This window comes from Anser anser, assembly GCF_964211835.1.
Source record: "Anser anser genome assembly, chromosome: 2".
Lineage (NCBI taxonomy): Eukaryota > Metazoa > Chordata > Aves > Anseriformes > Anatidae > Anser > Anser anser.
Window position 1 is genome coordinate 88,948,929 of NC_139721.1, and position 16,676 is coordinate 88,965,604.

The window sequence follows — 16,676 nt, forward strand, 5'->3', positions numbered from 1 at the left end:
TACACCATCCTCGTTGGGAACCCTGCTGCAGCACACTGTCCAGCTGTTGTGGCCAGGTTTCCTCTCTGCAAAAACAGGGCAGGGTGAGGTAGGTTTGTGCCTGAGCTGACAATCATGCTGTGGACGCTCCCTGAAGAGGGACTTGAACAGACTGAAAGAAAACCCCTATCTAGAAGCAGCCTACGGGAATCAACGGTGGGGAGAGTGAAAGCATAATTTTAGAGATCTGTGCCTTCTCCAAAGAAGCAGCAGGTACTGCTGGAACATGGGTGCTGGACAAAAGATGCAGCATTAGAGCCTACTTTTTCTGACTACCTCTATAAGCACAGTTCCTTCTGCTTTGACCTTGGTCCAGCTCTGGTACAAACAGTGTCATGGTCACATAGGCTGGTGCCTCATTTCACAGGTTGTTCTTCACAATTGGATAGCTGTTGTCTCAGCCTCTCGGGCCCTGTTTTCCCAAGACACTTCACCCAACAGAACTCCCTGCTGGTCTTCCCTTCTGCTTCCTACCTGTACTGTCTTCCCTCCCAAGGTGGTAGCCAGTAACCTCTTGGATTTCCACAGGATTTTTCTCCTCAGCACCAGTCTCCACTAACTTCTCTATGTATTCAGGCTTTATCAGTGTGCCCTGAAGCAATTGTTTTCTTCTCATGGCCTCTCTCCTCTACCACCACCAGTTCTATTCTTCTGCCTCAGACTGATGTTAATGCAAAACATCCTAACAAAATTCACAGGCAGTGGCTCTTGAATAGTTTAGCCCCGATGGGCTCCCTCCCAATTCCTCTTCCTTTCATAAAGAGAGGCAGCACAATTTAGCAACACAAAGAAGAGTTTCACCAAGTTTCTTTCAGAAAGTTTTATTCTATTTCGGAGCTTTCTGAACTATTGCACCTGAATTGTCCAGACTGCAGCCAAAATGCCTCATTTTCCCTCAGCAGTGTCTCTCCCTGCACACAGCCTAGACTTCATTAAAAAATAAATAAATAAATAAATAAATAAAAACCTCTCTGATGCCCTTAGATCTCTGCACAGGCCTGGCAGATATCTTGACCAGTTGCTGGTCGCCCAGTCACAGGTGAAGCTGAGCTGGGTTTCCTCTGTCAAGGCAGCCTGCACCCACTGAAAGCAAGCTAGGCACCTTCTCACAGAGGTAAAGCCGACAAATTGCATCTCTGGTGGCAGTAACACCACTGCCTCTCTGTCACCACATCCTGCATTCTTTTAAACAAAACCCATAACTTCATTTGTTATCAACAGTATGATGCTGTTAGAAAAATGAAGAAGCATTAACAAGAAGCTCTTTCAGTACCCTAACCTGGACTACTGTGCTACAACGCAGCAAAAGTGTGTGTCTACACAACCATCAGCATGTAGCTTTTGAAACAAGGCTAAGGCACGAATGCCAGAGGATGCTGAGGACGCTGACGGCAGCTGTCCCAGTGCAATGGGACAAAGAGCATGTCTGCTTCCCCTTGCACAACAGGACAGTCTTGTTTGTGTGCTCTGCTAGGAGGCTTTTCAAGTAATAGCGGAGCACGTTTTCTCTGCCTGTGGCAAATGTTCCAGCAGAGCGGCTCTAGCACGCAGAGCATCTAGGTTCAGCAGAAAGGCCCCCTGCCTCCTCCAGTGCTCATCCCCCAGCAAACAGCCTGCCTTGTCCCATGTGTCCATGACTAATTTGGAAATTTACCATAAGGACAGTGTCCACATGTAAAGCCAGCACAATTAGCATGAAGTTGATATTTCCAGACATTTTATGAGCCATCATCTAGCAGGCTAATTTCTGGCTTAATTAAAATCAGCCAATTGCTTCTGGGAAATAAAGTGTCATTGCTTCATTTCTATCATTCAGATCTATTATTCTAAATATTTTTGCTCATACATATTAAATCACTTGCACATGTCCTTCACAGTTAAGAAAACTATTACAAGGATCTTATCATGAAGTGAGCCAACAGCTGAAGTATTGCTATTTCAATTTTATTTTCATTGATACTTCTGCTTTGTGAGACTCTGCCCTTCAGAGCACAACGTGCCTCTCACTGACTGCCTCAGGAGCAGTCTGCCTGTTTCACTGCCACAAAACCAGGCTGAAAGAAACACCTGATGACAGTGCAAAGAGTGTGACAGACAATGGTAGGTCCTTTCTTCAGGGTCTGATGGAATGAAGTGAAGAGCAGGCCTTCATCTCAACTGGCAGATTACAGGAGTTGGGATCAAGTACCTAACTCGTCCCTTTCCCACAGGCAGATCAAATAGATCAAGCAGACAGCAGTAGCAATCAGTACAGGAGTCTCTGACATAAAACTGTAGATCCTTCATTGAACTGTTGTCTGTCACTTAGGCGCTGAATATTTTCTCTTTAGGTATTTTCTTCCACCCAACTGTCTTCTCTTTGTATGTCAAAATCTGGCATTATACCTCTTAAAGGAATATCAAAATTAATAGCATAAACTTCAGCAGTCCATTTTCAAAGCTGACACATTTCATCTGCTGGTCACATACTAAAAACCGCCGCAAATTGTTTAGAAGCCTTTAGCAGATTTCTTCTGGTAGATTTCACTCTGTAAGTACCGGATTTTCAACATCCCAAATTGTGTCCCCTCCTGTCTGAGAAGTCACTGCTCTGTTGCCAGCAGGGCTTAAAATCTGAGCACTACTCCTCAGCCACGTCTGGTCAAGGTGCCAGGTATTCGCTTAAACCACCAATAAGTGTAGGTTTGTCTTAGCACACCGAAAGGACAGGCACCTGGTCAAAGCCCCCTTCTGCTTCACCCCAGCTTCAGGGGCGAGGGATGGACATGGCAAATACATGCTGGGCAGTGGGATGTTAAACTACCACAGCCCTTTGCTGGGGAAACATGAGCCAGAACCTTATCCTAAGGCAGCTTCTAAGGCAGGAGGAACAGTGAACTTCAACTTTCTCCCTCAGGTCACAATACTGCAAGATACTTAAGATACACATCACAAGAACTAGTCCAAAAACACAAGCTTATGATGCCTTTAAAGTAGATATTCTCTGCAGAAGTGGTGGACCGTCAAGGCATTAGCAGCTAAGGTCTACTCCAACAGGGAGCACTTGAGCCATCCGTCAGCCAAGGCTCAGAGGAATTCCAGACCCTGACAACGTTGCCAGCACTACCTGTTGCTCCACAAAGCCACAAGAAGCTGCTACAAGGTCTGTTGCAGAGCTACACATCCTGTAGCACATTGGGAAGCACATCCTTATGGAGGTTGTGGATTTTCCTTATATCCCTTCCAGTCTCAAACTGTGTAAACAAAGGTTTGGGGATGCCTACAAAAAAGCCACTCTTACTACCCTGTTTGCTAGCCATGTTCATGAACAGCTGAACCATGACCCATGGAGCCATAACCCATGGTGTTTTCGTGGGTCTTAATGGTCTTAACACCCAGACTAAGCACAATAGGTTAATGTAGTCATTATTATAACTCCTTGATTTTGTAACCTGCTAATTTTAGAATTTATCAGATGGTGCACTTGGCTGCAGTCACCAGCAGATTTTCTATGGAGGACAGACAAATCAATAGTTCTTTAAAGTCATTTTTTTCTAGTATCACCACTAAAAGAGAAGAAGCTTGGATGTCCCAGTCTTAGAAAAATTATTTTATATGACCAGCCTTAAACCCCATCCCATATGAAATGAGATACACAGTTTATGTACTCCATTTATGAGGTAACGGGATGCTCAGAGCTGATAACAATCCATATACTGCCTCTCTAAAGGACTCAAAAACCCACTTCAGAGCCAACATACTTTACAGTTGGTGACACTATTCACCAGTGGAGAGGTCACTCCAGACTCTTCTGGACAGGAGGGTGATCAGCAAGGACACGGTTTATACAGCTGTTTGCAAGAATAGCTTAGTGGGTTCAAGTTCCTGCCTAGTAAACAGGAGAAGTCAAGTTCAAGTCCCAGATGCACCTTTCAGCCAGGCTTTAGCCTCAGTACATCACAGTCACAGAATACTTATGTTTTCACAGCAAGGGAGACAATTACGTTCAGGGAAGCATGCTACCAGGGTGATGGAGCTCATCTGAGATTCTCCTCGATTTGGGCAACTGGACTGCATAGTTCGTGGCAGTAGGGAAAATGTGTTCACACTCATCCCCAAGTAAGAAAATAAACCAAATAATCCACTGTATGACAGTTTGACAGATCTAAGTGGTGCTTTTTTTTTTAACTTATCTGAACTAAAATGTTGACAGATGTATATGTTACCAACTGCTTGTCCCAGCTGCTTACCATAGCTATATTCATATCCTCAATGTCACTGTTGAACAGGATCATATGCCCATTCCATGAGGTATTTCAGCTTAAAATCAGCAAAGGGAGCTTAAAAGCCCACAAAAGTACCCTAAGGTCAACCCAGGCTTTGCCTGAGGCCAACTACAGAGCACCCACACAAGCCCTTCCTTGCCTGGAGCTGCTCATGCAGTTTTCTAGCACAGCTCAAAACACTGGAGATCAAAGCAATTCAATCATGCCCACTCTTCCCCATACTGGAAATCCAATTTAGAAAAGGAAAATCTCTCCTAAAGTTTCCAGTTGCTCTTGCACCCATGCTTATCTAGCCGTAGTGAGAGGAAAGGTGATTACTGGAGCCCTCTAAGAGCTTGAGTTGAGAAGTCATGCTGTGTGACACAGGAGAAAGTTGAGGGAAAGGTAGTCTCCTGTTCTCTTGTTTACATGGCACGCTTTTCCTCTTCTTCCTGTATGACAGTTTTTCCAGCCAGGGTCTTCTTGCAGTAAAAGCTCCAAGAAGCACCAGCTATATCTGTTTATACCCCAGGTGGATCAGTGGTTGACAATATATTCATGCCACATTTTTCTTCCTGTCCTATGGTTTCTGTTCAAAATTGCCAGCAGTTTTCAACACAAAGACAGCCCTATGTCTGTACTCAAGTCATTTTCTGTATGGTATACATTTCATTTAGGACAGCGATTTTTCAATGTTTCTTTGTATAGATCACCTTTTAATGAGGGTTGACCATCATGTCTTACTCCATTGCAGCAACTCAAGCAACAGCTTAATCAAAGGTAAACAGCTCACACTGGTAACTTACCCCACCTGACTCCCTCCATCCCTCAACAACCCCAGCCTGTCCTCCCGTGCCCACAGGTTGCCATTATTCTTCAGTAACAGGGAGCTGCAAGATGTATTAGCTACAATCTTCTTTTTGCTTAGATACTTTCCCTCTTACTATGATAAAATCTGGTAGCAGACACATATTGTATGTGGCACAAGCCTTGACACTAGCCCACGGCCTCGCCTGCATCTTTGAAGGTCTCAGCAGTCTGTGCAATTCCCCCAGTGATGGCTTCGCACCTCAGTATTTGCCCAGCAGGGCACATCTGGGCTGATGGCCAAAATTAACTTGGTAGGGCAAGCCTGTAGCACACACTGGCCTTACTTGAATGCCAGTGAAGGTACTGGATTCTCAAACACCACAATTTTTAAGACTTTTTTTTTTTCCTCTGAATGTTTGCTGCCACCAGCAAGGCTTAACAGTATCCAAAGTTGCATTTTCTAAAATGGAGGCTTCTGTGACTGTCATCTTTTAAATGCCCCTTTCACTGATAGAGATCAAGTTAAAGGCTGAGGAACTGAAGACATTTCTAAATCCATTTCTTGGCATTTATGAACTCTGGTGGCTGGGCTCAGAATGGTTCATTGTAACGAATAAATTAATGAATAATTCAGAACCACTCGTGGAAGTCTTGCTCGGCAGTTTTCCTTCTCATCTCATGTAGCAAGCAGTGAAGACAGCTACAGCGGCTGGCTTTATCAGGACATTAAAGCTTCTACAAGGGTTTAAAAGATAAGAATAGCACCACGTGCAATCTCAAGTAGAAGTTACAAGGTACATGGGGATATCAAGCCAATGTTCTCATGAAAGCATTCGTTTAGTGAGCTTAATGAGGGCAATTTGTCAACAATTTCACACACCATTTGGCCAGAATTCTCCAATCCAGAATTTCACTGCGCCCTCCTCCCCGCCCCCCCCGAATAAATTGCATGTTGTGTACATTTTTGCCTGTCATTAATCATCTTTTCAGCACTGCAAGTTCAATGCTGCTTTCCCAGTAGGGGACCAAGGGAGCAACCTAGCCAAAAGAGGGAAAAGTCATGGGAAAAGAAGAATATAAACGTTCACTTTGACAACAACACAAAAAGATGAGCAAAACCCCCAAGCCCTAGTAGGACCATCTCCTTCTGCCCACAGTAACTGCTTCCAACAGCAGTTTCTGGAGCTCCACTTCTCCTTGAGTCAAGAATAAAAATACAGCATCCAAATGAGGCTTCTTTCAGCTAAAAATAAAATCAACTCATGGAATTATTACATTTTTATTTTTCAACTAGGTACAATTCAAAGATGATTCTTTAAAAAAAGGGGGGGGGAAGGTATTTATTGAAACTGTATCTGCAAAAGACTTGACAATAAATAACTAACTTAAGAAGCCATTACTGTTGATTGTCAGCATTTTTCTGCTAACCAAGATGCCTGAGGGAAAAGCAGATGGAAAGTAATTAATAAGACCAAGAGTGAGGTTTGCTGGATGTAACTGATACTGTTGGTAAATCTGGGACTCATAAATGATTCTCCTCAATGAAGGGAGACAGATGTTTCTGCTATTTTAGTGAGGAACTAGGAGAGAGCAAGTAAAAATAAAATAAAATAAAATAAAATAAAATAAAATAAAATAAAATAAAATAAAATAAAATAAACAATGAGCCCATAAATAAGCAATGCAACAGATATCGCACACTTCCTTCTTTTCTCTGACACTCCTCATAAGTTTGAAGAATTTAAGAAGCGGAGAAAGCAGATTCTCTGGAATAACTTATTAAAATAATTCAATATGGCAACAATTCAAACTTGCTGCATCTTACGTGGACTTGTCCGGTAGGAACATGAGCAAAAGAAAGCATTAAGTTTGCTTCTGAATATCTTCACTTTTAAGGCAGTGTCAGATGAATTGCCATTTGTGCAGTACCTTGCATCTTATGCTTAAAAACAAAAAGGGAAATAGGTGGAGCTGTGCATCTACCCTCAGTACGGGATCCCTCCCTGTTGCATTTAGGGACCGGCATTTAGGAAGGCTGGGAGAAGGATGTAGGGGACAGGGGGAGCAGTACCAAGCGTGTCTGAAGGCATGACTCACACTGCAAACCATTTCCACCGAGACAAAGCACGTCTGTCATCTGCACGGGCAGCCCTTCCAGCCCAGCGGTTGCTTTTGGAGGTGCAACAAATCAGGATTTTAGCCATTCGGCTTTAGGCAGTTATCAACAAGTAGGTTAAACAAAATGTGGTTTTGTTTACATGCATAAGAATAGCTGTACATGTATGGCAGATTAACACATACTCTTTTTAGAATTTTTACATATCAGTTTAAAGGAGTGTGTGTGCCTCTGAACACATAACAACTTAAAGAAATACTTTTAAAAATTCCCCAAATACATGTTACTGCACCTGAAGGAATCAAGATGTTTCATCTCAGCTCCTGTAACCCTCCAGGCTCCTGAGAGGTTTTGTCTACAGAGAAAAAGCATAAATTCATAATGAAAGTAATGAAAGTTCAAGGATATTTTTAAAATAATAAAAATTAAAAATCAAGAGATCAACCTTCTAACCATTCTAATATACATAATTTTTTCTTTCTCGACAACTGTTTCTTGGAAACCTATAAACAGCTGACAATGATTAGCAAAAAAAAAAAAAAAAAAAAGAGCCTAAGAGCCTGCCTCTCCCAAACCCAGGTACAAATCTGTTCAGATCAATCAAATAAGAACCTCTTTTCTGGCTGCAGCAGTACGTGGTGAGCTACCACCACCACTCTCAAATTCAATAAAGTAATTGCTTAGAAGCTCCAGATGTGAGCTTTGAAAATGCACCTCTGGCCATAGTTTACAGTGTAGTCAGAGTCAGAAAGGTATTGCAAAAATTACATGAAGAAGGTGTAGTATTGCCAGCCACAGAAAATTCAGTTTGTTCAGTTAACAAGGTGAAAGGCTTTTTCCTTTTCTTTCACTCCCATAGTACAAAATTCAGCATGGCTAAATGGCTGCAGGGTGCATTTCTGAGTCAACATGTACCAGGGGGAAGAAAGACCAACTTCACATTTTGATGGATGAAGTCAGCCTGTCACCATCTAAGGGCTCCCTGGAAATTACTGGAAGCCTTGGGCTGTACTCACCTTTTATCAGCAGAAACCTCCGTGTGCTTAAATCCTTCTGCAAGGAGGACCTGGGAGAGCCACAGGAAGCCTCAGTGGTTGCTCCACCAGCAGCCTCTCCTGCCACAGAGATGGGAGTGCACCAGGAGCCAGCAGAAAGTCTACAAGCATGTGCAAATTAAGGGGCAGAGGGAAAACTGCACCCCTGGTCCATGCGTCCAAGCTATTATTTTGATGTGATCAAGGTGCAGGAACCAAAACTTTCTAGAAGGAAAATCAGAAAGGCAGGCTTGGGGGTCCCTCTCATGAAAAATCTCACTACACCTCTTGCACATTTTGTGGAAATTGCTGCGCCAGGAGATTGTGGAGATACACAGCGTCATTGGATTCAGAAAGGATCACACAAATTTGTGATGGTAGGTCCATAAACAGAAAGAAAACTGGATGAACATACCCTTTAACATCTCGAATGCAACAGGGGTGGGTCGGGGGCAATGCAAGGGGAATGAACCAGAGGACGTGACTAAGTTTGCACAGTCTCACTACATAGCAGCTACAGTCATTTGTGCTGCTGAAGAGAAAGTGCACTGGATGAGACGGCCCACTGGTCTGATTTTGTAGAGCATTTAGAGTATTTATGTCCTCCTACTCAGGCAGTTAAAATCTGTCCTGCTTGCAACGGCACCACCAGGAATCTACATGACATTTTGCAGACACACCTCAAAACTATTGAAGTGTGCCATCACAGTTTCTGTACTGAACAGAGCAGGGTTAACACTGATATATTATGGGCAGCCCCACAGTTATTTCATTATTTCAGAAGCCTGAAGAAAAACAGCATCATAGTTTTGTGCCCTTTTATCCATACTCCTGTCTGCAAAGATGGTGGTATCAGGCACCAGTCTCCTGCTTAAATCTAGTGTCTCAGCCCTGTCCACCCCCACAGTGCTGTTCCCTAATGCATGCTTGTGACAAACTTGGAAAAACATCTGACCTTCGAGTCCTCTATCCACTTCCCTACTGCCTGCCAACAAATTCTGGCTAGCACTTAAAGAAGATATCTCACCACTGACCTGGCACCCTGAGTTATCAGCCTACAGTGAGGCCCCTGCAGTTTAGTAAAGCAGTGCTCTCCAAATACCCCAGGGCTCCTAACCCTGCCCGCTTGCACCCCGTGTTTATCAGAGTGGTACAACTCAGCTTTATTATTGCATCCTTGTAAATTTGAAGTACGTGTGCTCTTTTGCCTTGAAAAATAAAAGCACAAGTCTGAATTGAAACAGTTAGAAAAGCACAAGGGACTAATAAATATTCAGACTTGCATGTCAAGAGCTCTCTGTAAGTGCTTCATTATTTCAGATAGGTTGGTGGAGGCAAAGTGACTGACCTCACAAGCTGTCTCAAGACTGTCATGTCCTGAAAAGCTACACCTACACCTAGAGACACATTTCTTCTTATTAGGATTGTCTGTCTCTGCTCCAAGCCTTTCTGGAGGTGTTGCTAAAAATTTGTGATTGTGTATCTTTAGATAAGAAACATATAAAATTCTTCTAAAATTTAGAATGTTGTATAAAAACAACATTGCCCAGTTAACAAATTACAGCAGGACTAGGTGCTTAAATAGATACCACAGTTTTTAGGCCATCCCATTGCATTATAGAATCACAGAATCTTCTAGGTTGGAAAAGACCTTTAAGATCATCAAGTCCAACCATCAACCTGACCTACTATGTGGAATACACCTTAATATTTCACTGCAAGTTTTTTGGGGAAAAAAAAAAAAAAAGGACAACCCAACAAACTTTCTATATTCTTCAGATACAGGAAAGGATGAACTTAGATCGTCTCCTGACAGAAATCTCAAGGCTGTTAACAGTCTCAGAAGATCACCTAAGAAAGGCAGGGAATACGTAGACTGTTCCTGACCCATGGTTATTTAGTTCAGCTGCAAGGACTTCAGGTGATGAAATCCGCTTACCCAGTATGTCCATATGCTTGTCATGAGAAAATTTTTTCCTGAAGCTTCCTTGCTGCACCTCGCCATATTTTGCTCTACCTGCTGCGGACATGAAGTGGTCACGTATGCGAGCTCAGTTATCGTACCTCCTTCTCAGCCTTCCCACCTTTGAGATGAAAAACCCCACTTCATTCAGCCCTTCCTTGTGAGAAACGTCAGGATCCCTCATCATCCTCACGAGTGGTCTTGGATTTTCCCTCCTTAGTCCATAAGCGTCTCAAAGAGCAGCACACAGCACTGGGTGCAGCACCCGAGTGAAAACCTTGCCGCAGCAGGACCCTCCTGCATAGCACGGGCGGGTGCCTCACACATGGGCAGCGTTCCCATTTGTCCCCCAGTATGTGGGATTTGCCTCTTGGGCTGCAGCCTGATGCTGCTGATCTCCGTATAGCTTTTAACCTGCCTAATAGGCTCTGCTACGGGGACAGGCAGATGCATTCCCTTGCCTGTTGAAATTGCTGCAGCCTTGGTGGAAGTGATAAATCGGCTGCTGTAGATTTATAGCCAGTTAGCAGATGACTCAAAATTGCATGCAGTTCGCCTTTATGTTTTCTTTACTTTATCAACAGACTGAAACTTTACAGAGTTTGCAAATGCCACGAACATTTCTTTCCTTCTCACACTTACGCAGGTCAGAGGATGGGGATACGTTCTACAGGACAATGCACACCCTGCATGCCCTCATGTCCAAAAACACAAATTTGTCTGTCCTCAGGAGTATAGTCCTCATGCATAACTACCTCTTATTCGGAAATAGTCAGCAGACTTTGACTGATTTCATGAAGTGTTTAGCTACTTAAGACTAAATTGTGATCCCAGTTGTGTAAGCAAATCGTCCAGCTTAAACAAGAGGCAGTAAGGATACTTGAGAGTGTTGTGGAAAGAGAAGATGGCCGACCTCACACTAAGGGACTGCAGATCGGTACACATCAAACCAAAATTCCGAAACCCTGCAATTAACACAGCAATGGCACTGTGACAGCAAAGTTCCTAGGAAACTACTGATGATTGTTTGGAAAACAGGAAAAATCGTGGAACAAGTGGTTTTAAGAAGCTCAGAAATCATTCTCAGAGTCAAAAACTACAAGAGAAGGAAAGATGGAAAGAAAATACATAAAAGAATCTGGAAAAGGAAAGTGATATGATAAACACGAGGTCTCTTTTTAAAATTATTCTTTGAATGAGATTATATTTCTCATAATACAGAAGCAGAAAAATCTGATCTGTTCACAGTATTCTACAGTATTTGAAAACAGGAAAAAGACAATATAAAAGTAATCTTCAGCTGACAGAGAAAAGCTGCCACAATATCAAAATACAAAATAGCTACTTCAAAGTTACTGTGGTTGTTCATTGCCAATTTTAAAGTTACAGTAGAAAAGGATTCTTACATATTTTTAGATTAAATTTTTCCACTATAGTAAATCTGTAAAAAGAGTGAGATATTAATAGGATTCCTTATATGTAAAAACTTTAATACATTAATAGTTAGAGGGCGTTTTTTCTCCAAGTACATAAACCAGATACTTGCTTAGAGTCAGTTTTAAGATGTAAAAATCCTTCAGAGGCTCAATTCTACCTGCTTCTAATTTAATTTCATATTCCTGAATATTACAGTCAAACCCACAAGCTATAAAATGCAACTCTGAAAAGCCAAACACAACTAGCATTTACTCTCATCAAAGCCAGTGGCACATTCAGTGGCCTCCCTTAGCCCAAAACCCCTTGGGGGGGGGAGGGGGGGTGGCCGGTGGGTGAGCACAGCCTAACCCCTCCTGGCCCTGCAGGAGAAGCTGTGGGTTGCTCGAGACATGGTCCTCATGTCACTGCAATCCCAGTGACCCGCTCTGCAAAAAGGTAAACCATCCACCCAGCTGGGCCGGCGAAGAGCAGAACAGCACCAGAGCTCAGCTGAAAGCAGCCCTGTTAACCACCAGCGCCTCTAAGCAAAGCCTGCAGGGAGCCCCTGGTGCCTGGAAGGAAGCAGGCGAGAGGGTGGAAAAATGAGAGGAGTAGCAGCAGCAGGGTCAGCACTGTGGGGCAGACCCATGGGCCCTCAGTGCAGCACAGAAAGCAGACCCTGGTGAGAGTGGGTCACAGCAGCTCAGCAAACCTGAGTACAAACAGGTGTGTGCCACACGGCTGCAGGGCTGGGAACAGGCAGACAGCAAAAGGAACCGGGTCTTGGGGAGGAGGCGCAATTCCCCAGTATTGCAGGACGAACAGCCAGCTTATTTTATGTCACAAATTTCCCCCTGCAGTGATGTCCTTATGAATTATTTTAGTTCTAGCTCCTGGTTCTCCATTTTCAGCCTTCTCTTACTGTGCAGTTTTTTAGATGAGTAAATGGTGGAGCCTGTACAAACAGAAGAGAAGGAAAAAAGCAGAACCGAGGATGCACTGGTGACTAACCAGGTGAGCAGTGCATGTTTGTTTTCTTTTTTTTTTTTTAATAAACTTGTTAAAAATACATATCCCCCAAATACTCACACCAATATAAATGATTTACAGAATGCCTATAACTACTGGACCAAGAGCTCACAGAAATAAATAGTCATTACCAAAAAATGCTGCAGTGATTATTATTCTTACATCAGGGACGGAAGACATTCGTTCTTTCTCGCAAGAAAATTTGTTCTTAATGCCTTTTTTCTTTCCCTGAGGAAGCTGCTTTGCTGGAGATGTTGAATTTTTACCTTGACTGAAAATTACCCAGAGCATTGCTTCTCTTAAGAGGTTAAGATTTAAACCACTCTGGACAACAGGCCTCAGGGAAGGCTGTGCTGGCCCTCAGCATCCAGTTCAACACACAGAGCTTTAACGATGAAAGGCACATTTAATGGACAAAGTCAAGCTGTGTGAGTAAGGGTTCTCTAGGTGTTAGGTGAAGAGAATCTCAGAGTAGAACTATTGCAGCCAAATTTTATTGTTCATCCATCTTGTTGCTACAGAATTAAATGCAACCACATCTATCATCAGAAACCTTTTCCTCTATTAAAAACTATACATCAGACATTGATTGATGGGGCTATACTGACTCAGTGATGGAAGTGTCAGCAATATGTCTCAGAAAGGGAGCCAAAAGCATGAGGAATAGTTCAACTTATGGGGTGCTGCTGCTAGAAATCTAAGAATTTATGTAAATCAACCCCAGACTTCACTGTGCAGGGAGAGAGGAGAACTTGAACATCGCCATGCAAAACGATGTGGTCCTACCACATACTCGAGCTTGTTCAGTTTACTGTAATACCCAATCTGCCAATATTAATTTCTTAATGAAAAACTTACATGTGGGAAACTACATCGCCATCAAAGTGACAAAACCCACATCCTGCTTAAATTTCATTCCCTTGAATGACATTTCCATGGAAAATCACTGGAAAGAGAACCAGAACTACAACAGAAGCAGACAAGGAAAAAGCGCTGTTTGTTAAAACTGAAAGCATGTCTTTCTTCAAAGAAGCCAGACCAACATTTTCACTAGGATCTACTCACTAAAAACAAAACAAACAAACAAAAAAACACTAAAACCAAACAACAACAAAACAAGAATCACTAAGGTTTTCTGCTGAAAATAGAAACAATGTTTCTATTGAATACTTCTGATAAAGAAACAGGTCTTTCTGTAGTAGGAGAGAAACAGTTAAATTCTGAATATCCTAAATACTCCCACCTTTCCCTGCAGCTGAAGCTGTCTGCACATAATTTGAGAAAGTTGAATTAAAGGAAAAGAAGACTGTATACATAACACATTAAACTATGAGTATGAAAAGAATGTATGTGAAAATCCTGCATATTTTTTGTTTGCCTTTAATTAGAGATGGATTCCTGATCTTGATTATCCTAAGCAGAAAATCAAGACCAGTCCCTGAAACCAAACAGTCTTCCCTTTGTGGGCCTCCTCTTGATTTATGTAGGGCTTTAAACAACACACACACACACACAAAAAAAAAAAACAAAACAGAGCTGGGGTTACTGTTTTTTCACATTAGTTACTTTTTAGAAGATGCAGATGGGCCTGTGTTTTAGGATATTTATTTCTCGTTATGCCTTACAGTGCAAGAAAACAGAGAGCTGGGAAGAAGCACTACTGAAAATAATATGCTTTCAAAACCATATTTTGCTAATAATTTTAATTCTCTTTTGAGCAGTGGTCCACCCAATTCAAGATGTCCCTCACAGCAACCCCTCTTGTTGGTTTGGATACTGCTGTGCCACTTTTAAGCAAATCAAAAATCCCCATTGCAGCATATTTTGTGATAAATTGCCTTGGCTCATTCAAAACTGAAAAAAAAAACCACCCTGAAAATAACCCCCTGATACCTTGCTTGGATTGTTTGACTTCAGTGTGGCTTCAGTCATTTTGCAACAGTATTTGAGGCAATGAAATGTTGGGAGAAGCCACGTTTTCAGCTCTGGCACACACTAAATGAAAAGACAAAGCCAAACTTCTGAAAGAGGTTGCCTGTGTGGCCTATAGATGGCAGAGGGAGGGTCACGAAGAAGGTTAAAAGAAAAAGAGAAGAGTACAATGCTAGGAATAAATGTCATTAACAGGGTGAATTATATCACACACTTTAGTTGCATGTTCTCTTCTTACCTGCATGGGGAAATATTTGAGACCCAGAGCTCCCCCATGAAATCTTGAAGAATTTAGAGTCCACCTTCTGCTCTGTGGTTACACAGAGGAGTAATACAGGGAGGCTGAAGGTGCCTCCATTCCTATCACCCTCATAAGTTAAGCAGCCCATTCTCCTTGCCCTTAGGAGGAGCAAGAGACTGGCTGATCTCTGAGGAGCTGCAGTGCAGAGAGAGGATGTCATCCAGACCCTGGGAGGGAATACTGCAGAGAACACCTTGAACCAAGGGCAGAGGGAATGATGTGTGGCTGATGCAGAAAACTCACCTGCTTCAGTGCAGAGCAGCAACTACATTGCCATCAGGGATGCAATGACCCAGCGAGCTGCTACACTAGATGTATGTGGTATATTACAAAAGACATTACACAAAATATCCACTTCTCAGTTGTTTTCCAAAATGAGAGAAAATAGCAGGTCAGTATAATGTGAAATGCTGAGACCCTGGTCAAATTCTCGTTAACTGGAGAGAGAAAAATAGAAAACCTGTTTTGCATTTATGCTTTCTTCTACAGCCATAGACTAACACATCACTTTGTGGCACTGACGATTTCTGAAGTTATCATGAGATCAGCCATTATATCTCATCTTTGTTTTACAACTTTTTCATCTGTTTCACATTTTTCGGCTCTTTTACACGGTGCTTTTAACAGAAATCTGACCACCATAACTATAGCATTCAGACCATGCAACTGGCTCGGAGGATATTTACGTCTCATCAGTGAGAACATATGAGGAACACAAGTCTTAGCAGACTGATAAAATCTTTGTCATGGCAGATTTCACTTTGCACAGCAAGAGCATGTCCACAGACATGCAGTATGAGAGGTCTGCACCCGCTGCCAGCAGAGCAGAGCATGCAACGTGCCTTGGCTTGGCTGGCCCCAGGTCCCATGCCTGCCTTCAGAGGAGCCAGTGCCTCCCGTACGGGTTCTTCTGGAGCTCCCGACACTCCACTGCAGTTACCACAGTCCTATAAGTTTTGTGAAGTCGCTCCTTTAGTTCCATTTCAAGGACCTGCAGTGGTGGATTACTTAGCCGGTAAGGGAACTCAACCAAATCATTCTGCATTCGGGTAACCTTTCAGCAACATTTTTACTGCTTTAATTTGAAATTTACTTGCAGTTCCAATTGCTTTTATAAAAACTGTATTTTCTGTAGATCTTTAACACTGAAGCACCAGATTCTCCTTAAATTACCTTTAATGAGGTAACTAGTATCATTAATCACATGTGGCTTATTCAATAACCTTCTATAGGCAAAGAGCTGAATGCTTACACTCTGTCCTATTCTGACGTGCATGCTACACAGTCACTTTACAATATAGCTGTGTGAAATATTTTGTATATTATTATCATTTGTGCATGGGTCCTCAGGGATGTAAGAACAGTGTTTTACATAATAATTGATGAAAAGAAAGGGACAAGTTTTATTTGGAAAGTGGTATTGGGCAGGGGGGAAATAACAAAAGTGCATTGGAAAAGGAAAGGCACCAGCCATCGTAATCTTCTTCCAAAGAAAAGTTACTATAATCATTATGCAATTTAAATGTAGAAGCTGTACTCTAGGGCTGACTCCTCTCATGGGCCTGCAAATGCACACCACATAGCAGAAGGCACAGGAGAACAAAGAGTCACTGCAGAGCTGCATCACAACTTGTATCACAGGCCCAAAGGAAACTATATCATCTCAGTAAAATATATCTGATTCTTCTAACTGTACTGCATGTGTTTCTCTTCCATGAAAAACAAAAAAGTCTCTAAGAAATGTCAGTGCCATAGATCAGTATTATGGCAAATTTTAAATTACCAAGTAGTA